This window comes from Eptesicus fuscus, chromosome 11 (assembly GCF_027574615.1).
Source record: "Eptesicus fuscus isolate TK198812 chromosome 11, DD_ASM_mEF_20220401, whole genome shotgun sequence".
Lineage (NCBI taxonomy): Eukaryota > Metazoa > Chordata > Mammalia > Chiroptera > Vespertilionidae > Eptesicus > Eptesicus fuscus.
In genome coordinates, this window is record NC_072483.1 from 36,022,988 (window position 1) to 36,035,735 (window position 12,748).

Genomic DNA, 12,748 nt, shown 5'->3' on the forward strand with positions numbered 1-12,748 from the left:
ACATGCTGCTCTTCTAGAGTTTGGGATTGGAAAAAATGTAAAAGCATTGGTCTATTGCATTGGTTCTCAGCACTGGCTGCTTATTGGAGTCACCTGGGGAAGCTTTTAAACTGTGTTTCTCAAGCTTTAGCGTGCCTCCGAATCACTGGAAAGGCTTGTTAAATCAGATAGAAAGGCCCAGCCTCGAGTTCAGGAATCAGTTCATCTGATGTGAAGCCATATTTGCATTGCTATGAAGTTCTCAGCCGATGCTGCTGGCTCCTGGCTCCCAAGGGCCCCTTTTAAATATAAGGACTTTAAAATATAAGCACAGCTTTAAAATAAAAGGACTTCCAGGTTCCATCCACAGACTGATTCAATGGATGTGGGGATGGGAACTTGGCATAGGTCATTTTACATCCCACTCCCATTCCAATGCGTATTTTGGGGGAGGAACAAACTTTCCTCTACCCTTCTACGTTCTTCTGGCTGGTCTAACAATCAAATGGGACGAGAGAGATTAACAGGAGAAAAATAACCAAATGTAATGACATACATATCTGTATCTATGGGAACACCACATACATGAGCGGTTCAGAGTCAGAAAGGGAAAATGGGGTCCATATGGTATTCAGAGCTAAAATGACACCAGGCCCTTGGGGCTTCGGAGGGGAGGAAGGTCATTTGCAGGAAGATAAGAACAGATGTTTAGTAATTAAATGTTTGCCCTGCCCTATAGATAAGTCTTAAAACGTTAGTTCTTGTAATACCTCATTATCTGCAAGGCTCCAATTTAGATTCTTTAAGGGAGAGGTAAAAGTGTCTCCATGAGCCCCCCCATAGGGTCTCCATTGCCTCAACTTAAAATAACCCACCTGCCTAAATAGCACATCTTGGTGGGGCCTGCTCTGAACCCCTTCAGAAGCCAAGGCTGACAACCACTGTTCCACCAGATCCACGGCCCACTGGATAGGCTGGTTTCCTGAAGTTACTGAATCTGGGACGCAAGGAACCTACACATGCCTCCGGGTTAATTTTAATAATTATGCGGTATTTAAATAAATTAGTATGCGACTTAATAAAGAACTGGAAAGACCCACCACTTTGATTTTGGTTGAAACAAATTAGGCTGCCTTCCCTTGGAAGGCCTTCCCAAACCGCCCCCGGATATTTTCCAACACGGCGGTAGAAATATCTGTAAAGCGCCAGAGGTCTTCGGAGGAAAGGTCTTCCAGAAAGAAATGGGGTCCATTTATTTGAATCCCATCAGCACCCTCCTGGCTCCACCGGGTCTGGCCTAACACTGGAAGTTCCCAGTGAGCTGGGCATGCTCAGTGGGCAGGGTCAGTTTTGGGGGGGTGCAACTGGGAAGCCTGCTGCTCTACTGCGGGGCTCTGCGCCTCCCCCCACCTGTTCGCGGCTGGGCCCGAGGAGCCAGCATCCTGCCCCCCGGGGCCAGGGCTGGGTCTTCCCGGCGGGTCCCCGCGCTGACATTCAGGCGGGGAGTCAGGAGGCCGGGCGCGCCTCCAGAGCGCGCGGGGGGAGCCGGGCCAGGGCTCTGGGCTCTGACGAGGGCGCGGGGGGGCGGGGGTTCCCCAGGGGTTCGCCCGCCTCCCAGACGCGTTTCTAGGCCCAGGGAAGCCTGCCCGCAGAGCAGGGGAAGCCAGATTCGTGGGCGGGTGGCGAGAAATCAGGTAAGCCAACCCCGCGGGCGGGTGTCTCCTCTCCCGGGCAGGTGGCAGGGCGGCTCGCGTGGTGGACAGAGGCAATCGGACACCTCCACCATCTTCCCGGGCCTAGCGCTGCAAGGCTTTCCTGTCTGGCGGGCGCCTGGCAAGGCGGGGCGGCGGGTCTGGAGTGGGGCACGGCGAGAGCTCAGGGCAGGAACCGCCGCCTGGGACCGGGCCCGTCGCAGCCGCCGCGCCGTGACCCCACCCGCCGGGCCTGGAGCCCCGGGTCCCCGTCCGATCGCGTTCATTGGGCCGCGGAGACCTCGCCAACTCGCCGCCGGCTGGTTCGCAACGCTTCCCCCCCGCCGCCCCCCCTCCTGCAGCCGGAGCTCCCGCCTCCACTTCCGCGCCTCCCGGCTGGGCCGGAGGAGCCCGGGCCCCAGGAGCAAGGCCCTCAGAGTCGGGGCTGGAGCCGCGGCCGCGCCCCCAGGCCGCCCTCGGGGCGGGAGGAGGAAGCGCGGGCGGGCGGGGCGCGTCGGGTTACACGGGCTCAGCCCGCCCCGCAGTGACATCCGCGCGCGCCCGGCCCCGGCTCTGATTCCGAGCGAGACCGACTCCGCCCGGGCCGGAGGAACCGGGTGCTCCTGCCCTCTCTCCCCTGGCGCCACAGGACTAGTCGCAGGTGTGTGCTTCCTGGGCGCCCCCGCCCCCTCGCCCCCAGGGTGGCCGAGCTCCCTGTGCGACCCCGGCCGGTCCGCTGCAACTCGTGCTGTGTCGGGGTGGGTGGTGGCGGGAATCTGGGGATGGATGTCTACTTTCTCCCCAACAGCAGAAGGTGGACCCATTCTTATCTGGGGCTTAGCTGTTTACTTTGGGGGAGGCCAGGGGGGGCGGTGGGGGTGGTGATACATTCGCTTCCTTGGTTTAGTGGCGGGACTTCGGGGAGGGGGAGGGAGGGTATGCTCTCTCACTGAAAGTTCACTGCAAACTTTCGGCTGGTGGATGTCGCTCCTCTGCTGAGGACTGTTGCTCCCTCCCGAAGCAGGAGAGGGAAGGATTCTAGAAGGGCGCTGAGGCTTCTCTGAGGACCTCACCTGCTGGAGGCTGGCAGTGCTGGGCAGAGGTGGAAGGCGTGGGTGCACCGATGAACTTAAAGCCGCCTCCACGCCCCGAGGTGCAACTTGTACGGAGCAAAAAGGAGATTTGCACGGAATGCGCTGGCAGGCAGGGGTGGCCTCTGAATGAAGTGCTGCTGTAGGCTGCCTTCCACCGTGTGGGGAGAGGGCCACTCGCTCCTTCTGTAGGCGTCCCAGCGTCGTTCACAAACACAAATTCTCACAAAGTCTTCCTGGCAAGGGCCAACCCAAATTACAAACACATCATGAATATCACGAGAAGAGGCAGCTATAGGAAGAGCTAGCAGCTAATTGAGTCAACTTGTACTTGCATAACTAGGTGAAGGGAGGAAGGGTAAGTTTCATCGGGTCTTTATTGCTTAGAATGTTGCCTGTGTTCCAGGTTTAAGAGATGTGAGGTTTCCTTTTGGAGTGTGGAGGCTAATGGCAACTGCCGAACTGGTGCCAAGCACTTCCTGGTAGCTACTGGGCAATCTAGTGTCCGAGTCCTACAGTTTCTGCTGGCCATTTGCTGGATGCCATTGCCCAATGGATACCATGTGTAGTCTGGGCACCTTGTGATGTGTTTCTCAAAGGGGCATGTGTCCAGTTTAACATTCCCTTGGTTTTACAAATCAGCTCTTCAAATAATGACCCAGTTCCTTAGTGAATAATAGATGACAGGTGGAATTTGGGGTTTGAGGACCAACACGGACAGAGCTGCCCATTCTGGTATCTCACATAGTCACTGGATTTTATAAAGAAATTCTCAACAGCATTAAAGCTGTGCTTCCTTTTCTCTTCCTCTGATTATTAAAAGGTGCAGTGTCCTGGCCCAGTAATTGACAGCAGGGCCACAATGCTACTAATCATCAGTGGGTTTTACATCCCACCTATCCATTTAGTTTTTGCAGCTACTTAATCTCATTATAGATATTAAAAAAAATGACTATCATTGTACAAAAATCATATTGGTAAACTATTATACCTCTGTTTGGTTATTTGTTTTCTGTCATTCATCACTAGCTTGTCAGTTCTGTGAGAGGACTTGGTCAGCCTCACACAGTTTTGTATTTCTAATGCCTAGAGTGGTGACTAGCATGTAATAAGCCCTTAGTAAATGTTTCCTCCATGAGTGACTAAACTTTGTCCCCCTCCATGAGTGGGACAAACTTTAGCTGAGTGTAGTTGGGGAAGAAAACCGAAGACTTTGGCATTAATCTATTTAAACTCACTGAGCCTCAATTATCTCCTTGGCGAACTGTGGATAATAACTTATGAGATAATACATGTAAACCTGCTAGAGTTGGACCTGTCAGGAAGTAGACTTAAAAATATTAGCTTTCTTCCTTATATGTTTTCTTTTTACATTCATAAAGGGAAGATTTGGGTAAAGAATACAGTTAGCTAGATAAATTTAGCTCTAGCATGTCATGCATGAATTATCCAGGCTCTCTCCTCTTTAATTTGGTGTGCCTGATTGGGGGGTGAGAGGAGGGAAGGTGGTTAGTGTCAGCTAGGGTTGTTAAAGAAGGGAAGTAATTTCCAGATCATTATCTAACTTCTCCTATTTTTTTTTTTTAATGTGATGATGTTTTCAAAACTTCTTTTTTCCTGCTTGTCAACCAGACTCACTAGGTTGTCCTAAGTGCAGAAACAACACTTCAGAAAGAGCATTAGAAATCAAATGTATGTAACACTTGGCTTCTTACATGAAGTTTTCTGTGGGCTTGTGCAGCATTATATAGTACCAAGCGAGAGGTAAAGAAAAGGTATGGTTATCCTGCTTTTGAGAAGTTCAGTTTGTTTTACAAGGTAAAATATATACATGTAAAACAACGAGAGACCCACGAAAGACCTTGCATAATCATATATACCCAGTGGTAGAATGTCAATTTATAACTCTTTAAAAAATATATATATTTTAATTAATTTCAGAGAGAAAGAGAGAGAGAAAGAGAGAGAGAGATAGAAACATCAGTGATTAGAGAGAATCATTGATCAGGTGCCTCCTGCAGGTCCCACACTGGGGATGGAGCCCACAACCCGGGCATGCTCCCTGACCCGCATCGAAATGTGATGCTCAACCACTGAGCCAAGCTGGTCTGGCTTAGCTTATAACTCTTGTGGTTATGGAAGGGAGATGTTAATGTGGGTTCAAGTGCTTGAGACAATTTAATGGTGAAGAGAATCTCATATTAGCAACAGAGAGACTTAAAGTTTCCTAAAGATTACAGCAGAAAAAAAAAAAAAGATTACAGCAGATCATCTTTGTTTCAAGAATGTTTGCTATTTTATATTTAGTGTATCAAAATGCCAGCAGATAGATCATCTGCTTTCAAAATGAACTATCTGTGGAAAATTATATTAGAAACCTATAGCAAAATTTTGTATGTGTACTAAACAGTACTTTTCACTATGTCTCTGCAATTTTAAAGCCCAGGATTGGAATTGCCATGGCCTGTTGCTCTATCCAATTGGGTACAATGGAGTATATAATTTTTATCTGAAGTTTCAGGGAAAGTTACTAGTCATTAGGCTTGGGACCTCTACAACTGGCTAATTTCAAGATTGTTATTTTGGGAGATAGGGAAGGACTGAATGTAAGTAAACCAAGAAGGTATTATCAAAGTGTTTTTCGATGTTTATCAAAATAATTAGATAATTCCACTAGGACTTACCACCTTTGAGATAAGAGGAAAACTTGGAAGAAGAAACTAATAAAGGGCATGTTGTATATTTCCTTGTTTAGAATTGTTGACAAGATGGGGGAAAGAAATGTAGAATGATGGGATTGATCTCAGGGACATTTATGGAAAAAGAAACTCCGGGAGCTAATGGTTTAAATACCTGAGGATGTTCAGATAATATTTGTAATCAGAGTTTGTCCAGAACTCTAATTTTGTGTCCTGACATGAACTTGACTATGATTTCCGCCCTCATTTTCCAGGATTTTCATTTTTTTGTTGGAGGGTCTTACTGGTTCCTTGGTTTAAATATTTCTCCCTACATCGTGTCTGTGCTCTTGTTTCCCATTTTTTAGGTGAAAATTTTACATTGGTTCTTTCAAAATCAGAGTTTGATTTATGCAGCAGACAAAACATGGTTTTTGAATTTAATTAGGTCAAGTTTTTGTCTTATTAGTTCACTAAAATTAGTGGGGAAAGCTAGTTCAATAGTGGGGAAATGTTTCCCTCCTAACTAATATTTGTTGTTACATATGTATTAATAAAATTTAAAAACATTATTTGGGGATGTCCTTTAATTTTTCAGGCAAATTGAAATTATTACTGATTGTAATACTTTCTTTTTTAATAGATACTGTTAATGTGTGGATATATATATATATTTTAATATATATATATATTATATTTTTATATATATATATTTTTGTTCTTGTTAATCCTCACCCGAAGATATTTTTCCATTGATTTTTAGGGAGAGTGGGAGAGAGAGGGAAAGACAGAGAGAAACATCGATGTGAGAGAAACACATCGATTGGTTGCCTCCTGCATGAGCCCCGACCAGGGCCCAGGCTGGGGAGAAGCCTGCAAATTGAGGTATGTGCCCTTGACCAAAATCTAACCCTGGACCCTTAGGTCCCTAGGTTGACACTCTATCCACTGAGCCAAACCGGCTAGGGCAATGTGTGAGTATTTTTTTGAACAATTACTGTTTAATTTAGATTATTATTTTTTTTTAGCCTCGTATTTTTAAAATAGTGATATGTCCTCTGTGGAATCTCATATTTGATCACCTGCCTATATTCTTCTGGAAAATACTTTAAAATAGAGGAGAAAAGAAACCCCATAAACTAACAGAGAGTCTGTTTTCTGAAAATGAGATTTCTACAAGCTGCTACTGTCAAATGAGATGGCTTCTGAGTGTGACTTATTGACATAAGCTGAGAAAGCTTTATTACTTACTTTATATCCAACAATGACCTCTAAGGCCAGTTGGTTGTACAATAGGAACGAAAGTATATGTTCACGGGAAACATTTAAGAAAAATTTTGGTTAAGATTTTATGCTGTTATTATTTCATTAAAACATAAACATCTGAATGTATTTGCAAAGTGGTAAAAATAATGCAGTTCAGAGTATTAGGTTCTCAAAAGTCATTTTCCTTATTTAAGTGGAATAAAGAAAGGATGTTTGGTTTCATTGTGGTAACATCAAAACTGCTTTGATCATATCACCCTCTGCTCCACCCTTCCGAGGCTCTCTCAGTCCTGTTGGATAAAGTTCTAAATATTTGTTGTGGAATTTATGGCTTTTCTCATCTTTTTTCCCTTTATTTTATTTTATTTTTTTTATTTTATTTTATTTTTTCCCCATCACCATTTATCCCTGCTATACCCTCTCCTACCTCCATCCTCCATCCCCTACCCCCACCGCAATCACCACACTATTGTCTGTGTCCAGGAGATCTTTCTCTTTTTTTTCTTTTTTGTTCAATCCCTCCACCTCAGTTTCTTGCCTTATCTATCTTGTGAATTAGCCAAATTGGATTACTTGGCATCCCTTTAATCTGTGTTATTGTTACTGCTTACCCTATGCTAATGACCTTCCTCCTGCTTCACCATTTGAAATCCTATCAATCCTTGAATATCCTGACCACTGGTTGCCAGTTTCATGATGCTTTCTTTCACAGCCCAGTCAGAAACGTTATGCACGTTTTCTATATTTTTGTCTTAAATTCTGGTGTATTTTTTTTAAATAGGTATAGTTGGCATATTAGTTTCAGGTTTACAATATAATGATGTGACACATGTGTAATCAATTTTTTAAAGACATGGTGATTACACATGTCTAATAATCATCTGTCACTGTGCATTTATCACAGTACTAGAGGCCCATTGCACGAAGATTCGTGCAATAGGCCTTCCTTCCCCTGGCTGCCGGTACCGGTTTTCCTCCGGCACCTGGGACCCAGGCCAAAGTGGAGCCAAGCCTTCAGCCTTCAGGCTTGGCTCAGGCCACAGCGGAGCCTTCAGTCTTCAGCCTTCAGGCTTCGCTCCGTGCCTGTATATGCAAATTAACCCGCCATTTTGTTGGGTTAATTTGCATACTCACTCCTGATTGGCTGGTGTGCGTCACGGAGGTACGGTCAATTTGCATCTTTCTCTTTTATTAGTGTAGATTACTGACTGTATTCCCCTTTACCTTTTTCACCCGTCCCCCCACAACCCTTTTTTTCTGGCCACCATTAGCTTAATCTCTGATTTTATGAGTCTGTTTGTTTTGTTTTCTTTATTTGCTTTTTATTTTAAAAAAATCTTTATTGTTGAACTTTGTTTTTTAGATTCCACATATAAGTGAAATCATATAGTATTTGGCTTTCTCTGTCCAACTTATTTCACTTAGCATAATACTATGTCCATCTACATTGTTAAAAATGGCAAGATTTTATTCTTTATTATGGCTAAAGAATATTCCATTGTAAATATATACCACATCTTTATACATTCATCTATCAATGGACACTTAGGTTGCTTCTGTATCTTGGCTATTGTAAATAATGTTGCAGTGAATACTGTACATTTTCTAAACACTTCAACTACTCTTATTTATTCCTGTGTATGATAATTAAAAGTGCATCATTTCCTCTCCTGCAGGAGATCATGCAGAACAAAGGCTGGATCTTACACAATTTTGTAGACCTGACATGCCCAACCCACATGTCTTGCATGTAGTCACCTAGTAAATAGTTGTTGAATGAATGATTGCATCATAATTTATTCATCACTTAATTGCTCAAGAACTAAGTGGTAGAAATGGGTTGGGTGTGCGTAGACAGCAGATAACACTCAGGCAGGTACATCTCAGATAATCAGTTAAACTGGATACTTTGTCTTTTTCAGGCCTCTCCTTTCTCCCTACACATTTGGCAGTTTTGACATATAAAGTATATTTAGGAGGGGGGATGGAAAACTGCATTTGAATTTATAAAACAAATTTATAAAAACAGTCCCTGAAAATCAGGGGAGGGATATACAATTGAGGAGGTCATTTTATATCCGCTGAGGGCTCAGCCAACTTTGCCAGAGCTCTTAGGACTCTTTTCTCTCACTCATTTAACCCTTCTCCCCCACCTGCCCACTAATCCAGTCTCTTAAAGAATTCAGAAAATGAATTCATAACAAAACAATTGATAAAGTTAACTTGTCACCTTCTCAAAGGTTTCTGGGTTCTTAAGGGGACAAAAGTCTTGGGGACCATTTATGTAGGCTAGATAATAGAAGGAGATTTTGTGTCCATTGATAGGAGATTTTGGGGAGCTGTGTTTACTTCTATGCATCCCCGAAGTCACATCATAGCCACTTAAGTGGGGCTTTGGTCAGTCTCTGAAAATTTCAGTTTCTTCCTCTGTTAAATGAGGTGGCTGGACTGCATGGAATTTAAAGCCCACAAAAAAGTATGGAGTGTTTTATTACTCTTGTCCTGCCTAAGGGGAATACAGTCTTGGTCAGTGGGTTCTGTTCACTGCCGGACCCTGCCCTAACCTCTCTTACTTCCCTGAGTTTGGGGTTTTTTTCAGCCTCTCTAGATGTAGCATTTACATCTGGGAGATGCTGTGTTCCTTGATCTCCCTCCTGGTTTATGCTAATAGGATCTGTCATACAAGTATATTTTTATTTATTTATTTCATAATATTTGCTAGTATTAACCCCTTTCCCTCACCCTAACCGACCATTAAATAGCTGGTATATTTATCTAAAAAAATATAGATTCACAGGATTTTAAAGTAGGAAGGGGGTTAGAGAACTAATCTAACTCTGTCTTTTTATTATTTATAATAAATAGTAATAAGTATCATTTATTGAGCAGTCATCATATTCCAAGCACTGTGCTATGCACTTAGGACACATCATTTCATATTAACAATGAACCCTGTCACATCATTGAGGGAACAGTTCCAGAGAACTTAAGTGAGTCACTCAAAGCCACATAGTTATTTTCTGGTATGACAGAAACTTCCTTGAAAACTATACAGAAATAGAATCAAAATATAATTGTACTTGCATATCTGTCGTGCATTTCCTGCTCTTTGCTACTTTGGTTTCTATTGCTGTACTCTTTGAACTTTGACTTTTAACACTCCCATTTTCTTTTTGTTTTTAAAATATTTTTATGGATTGCAGAGAGAAAGGGAGAGGAAGAGAGAGATAGAAACATCAATGATGAGCGAGAATCATTGATCGGCTACCTCCTGCACACCCCACACTGGGTATCTAGCCCACAACTTGGTTGACCGGGAATTGAACTGTGACCTCCAGGTTCACAGGTCGACGCTCAACCACTGAGCCATGCAGGCTGGGCTTAACACTTCCACTTTCTAATAAAAACACCCATGATATTCTTTTGATTTGGCTTCTAGGAACCCATGACATTTTAAAAATCCTCTTTAGTCTTAATGGATGTGGAAACAACCTATGACTTGATATTAGTTTGCTTTTTGCACTTCTACACCTGGGTTTATGGATGATATTGGGGAAATTAACACTATCATGCTCATTGGCAGTACATACAAATTTATGTTCTTCGGCCACAGTTCTTGCACCCGTTTCTAGACGGCACCTTTTCCCATTTCTTGCCACAGCTTTTCTGAATCTGCAGCATTTTCTTTGAGCCTTTTACCCTACCTGTGCATTTTTTTAAAACAGAAGATGATTGATAGCGGTTAGAGCAAACTAAACTGTCATAACAGAAAGATCTGAAAATAGATAAAAGCACAAACACAACAGATCATGGCTTGGTTGGTGAATGGCTTTCCTCCACTGGGTGATTCAGGCATTCTGGAACTTTTCATTTTGTTACTCTGCCACCCCTTAGGGCAACATTTTTCAACCTTTTTCATCTCATGGCACACATAAACTAATTACTAAAATTCTGCGGCACACTGAAAAATATACACTGAGTGGCCAGATTATTATGATCTCTGAACGTATAATAATCTGGCCACTCAGTGTATATCCTATATAATAAAAGGCTAATATGCAAATTGTCCCCTCTACCAGGAGTTTGACCAGCAGGCAGGCTGGCCAACCACCCATGTCCTCTCCCCCTGGCCAGGCTGGCCGGACCCCACCCATGCATGAGTTCATGCACCGGGCCTCTAATACACACACACACACACACACACACACACACACACACACACACACACTGAGTGACCAGATTATTATGCATTCAGAGATCATAATAATCTGGCCACTCAGTGTATATTTTGCCGATCTGACAAAAAATAGGTATAATTTTGATTTATTCACACCAGATGGCTATTGTTGTGTTGGCTGTAGTCATTTTTTAAAATTTGACAACTTAAGGGAAAAATAGGTCAGTGCCCCGACTAGATAGTCAGGCATTGCATTTTTAAAAAGTTCTTGTGGCACATTGGTTGAAAATCACTGTATTTTCAACTAGTGAAAGTGAAAGAGAAGCGTATCTACTTTCTAAATGCTTAGTCTTAAAATAAATGTATCAATTCCACTCACATACCATTGGCCTGAAATCAGGTGCACAGACACACTTATTAGCAAAGGGAGATTGGCAAATGTAGTCTAGCTGAGACCAGGAAGAAGAGAATATTGGTTTTTAGTGAAGAGTTAGCTATCCCCCTCACAGTGTTCTTGCATCCTATTATACTGAGAAAACACAGATAGGTCAACTTTCAAGATTTTACTCTCCTTTCCACATCTACATATCTAAGTCCACCAACTCCATCAATCACTACCAACACTGAGGTAGAGTTATCCAAACTTGTTGCTTTACTCAATACTTCTCATCCCCTCAGATAACTTACTCCATGAAATTTCTCCATGTTCACCTGCATTTTAAATATTTGAAGAATGTTCAAGATTCTCCCATTACAAAAACAAACCAGACTGAAAACCAGAACTATTCCTCCACCCTGCACTCTCCTCTTGCTACATGCTCACTTCCTCCTTTCTTTCAAGCTATGCTTCCTGAAAGCATATTCTATATGTTGTTTTTCTACTTCTTCCCCTTCCATTTACTCTACAGCTGTTAGAAATTTGGCTTCTACCTTAGATTAATCTGTTCTTGTTATGATTACTGGTGTTCTCCTGACTGGCAAGTCAATGAGACCTTATTACTTGAAATGTCTATGGTGCTGCTCATTCCCTCGTGAAATTGAACTTTCACTAGGCTACTATGATTCTTTGTTCTTCGTTTGGACTGCTTCTTGTGGATATTTCTAAAGGTTCTTGATATTGGAGTTGCCTCAATGTACTGTCTTCTCATTGTAGATGCTCTCTGCACCTTCAAATTTTTCTGCTATATCCCATTCAATGATTCCAAAGTCAACATCTCCAACTGGAGCTCTTCCTTGAGTTCAAACTCAGTGAACATTTCTGCTTGGATGTCCCACAGTCAAGACAGGACTCACCATCTCTCCCACTCTCTAAATGCTGTCTCTTCTCTAAAATGCTGTTTTCTCCCATCTATGTCATCTATTCATTTGTGAAGTTAATCAATCACCTAATTATGTGCCAGACATTTCCCTACAAATTAAGATTATGATACCCAAAACAAATATGATCTCTGCTTTTTAAAAAATATATATTCTTATTGATTTCAGAGTGGAAAGGAGAGGGAGAGAGAGAGAGAAACATCATTGATGACAGAGAATCATTGATCAGTTGCCTCCTGCATGCCCCCCACTGGTGATCCAACCCGGGCATGTGCCGTGACTGGGAATCGAACACTGACCTCCTGGTTCATAGGTCGACTCTCAACCACTGAGCCACACTAGCTGGGCTGATCTCTGCTTTTGTAGAGTTTACATTCTGGTATCGGGAAGAAGTAATGATTAAATTAAGAAATGACTTATGAGATGGTGATAGCTATGGGATTATTTTGGATTTGGTTGGTTTGAAAAGGCCTGTCCAAGGAGCTGACATTTGAGCTGTTTCCTAAGTGACCAGAAAAAGCTAGCTGTGCAAAGATGAGCAGAGTATTC

General features: G+C 43.0%; 1 protein-coding gene across 2 annotated transcripts in view; it reads left to right on the top strand.

The window, feature by feature from the left end:
• The first annotated feature begins 1,621 nt into the window (after nt 1–1,621).
• The window catches only part of GPD2 (glycerol-3-phosphate dehydrogenase 2), a 139,981-nt gene continuing 128,854 nt past the window's right edge, over nt 1,622–12,748 (top strand). Inside the window, exon 1 of one of the 2 annotated variants that reach the window (XM_008138676.3) lies at nt 1,622–1,673. The gene's annotated coding sequence lies outside the window, so the exon portion shown is untranslated. Of the gene's footprint in view, nt 1,674–2,109; nt 2,332–12,748 lie in introns of those variants that run through there. The other variant, XM_054723521.1, reaches the window with a different exon arrangement.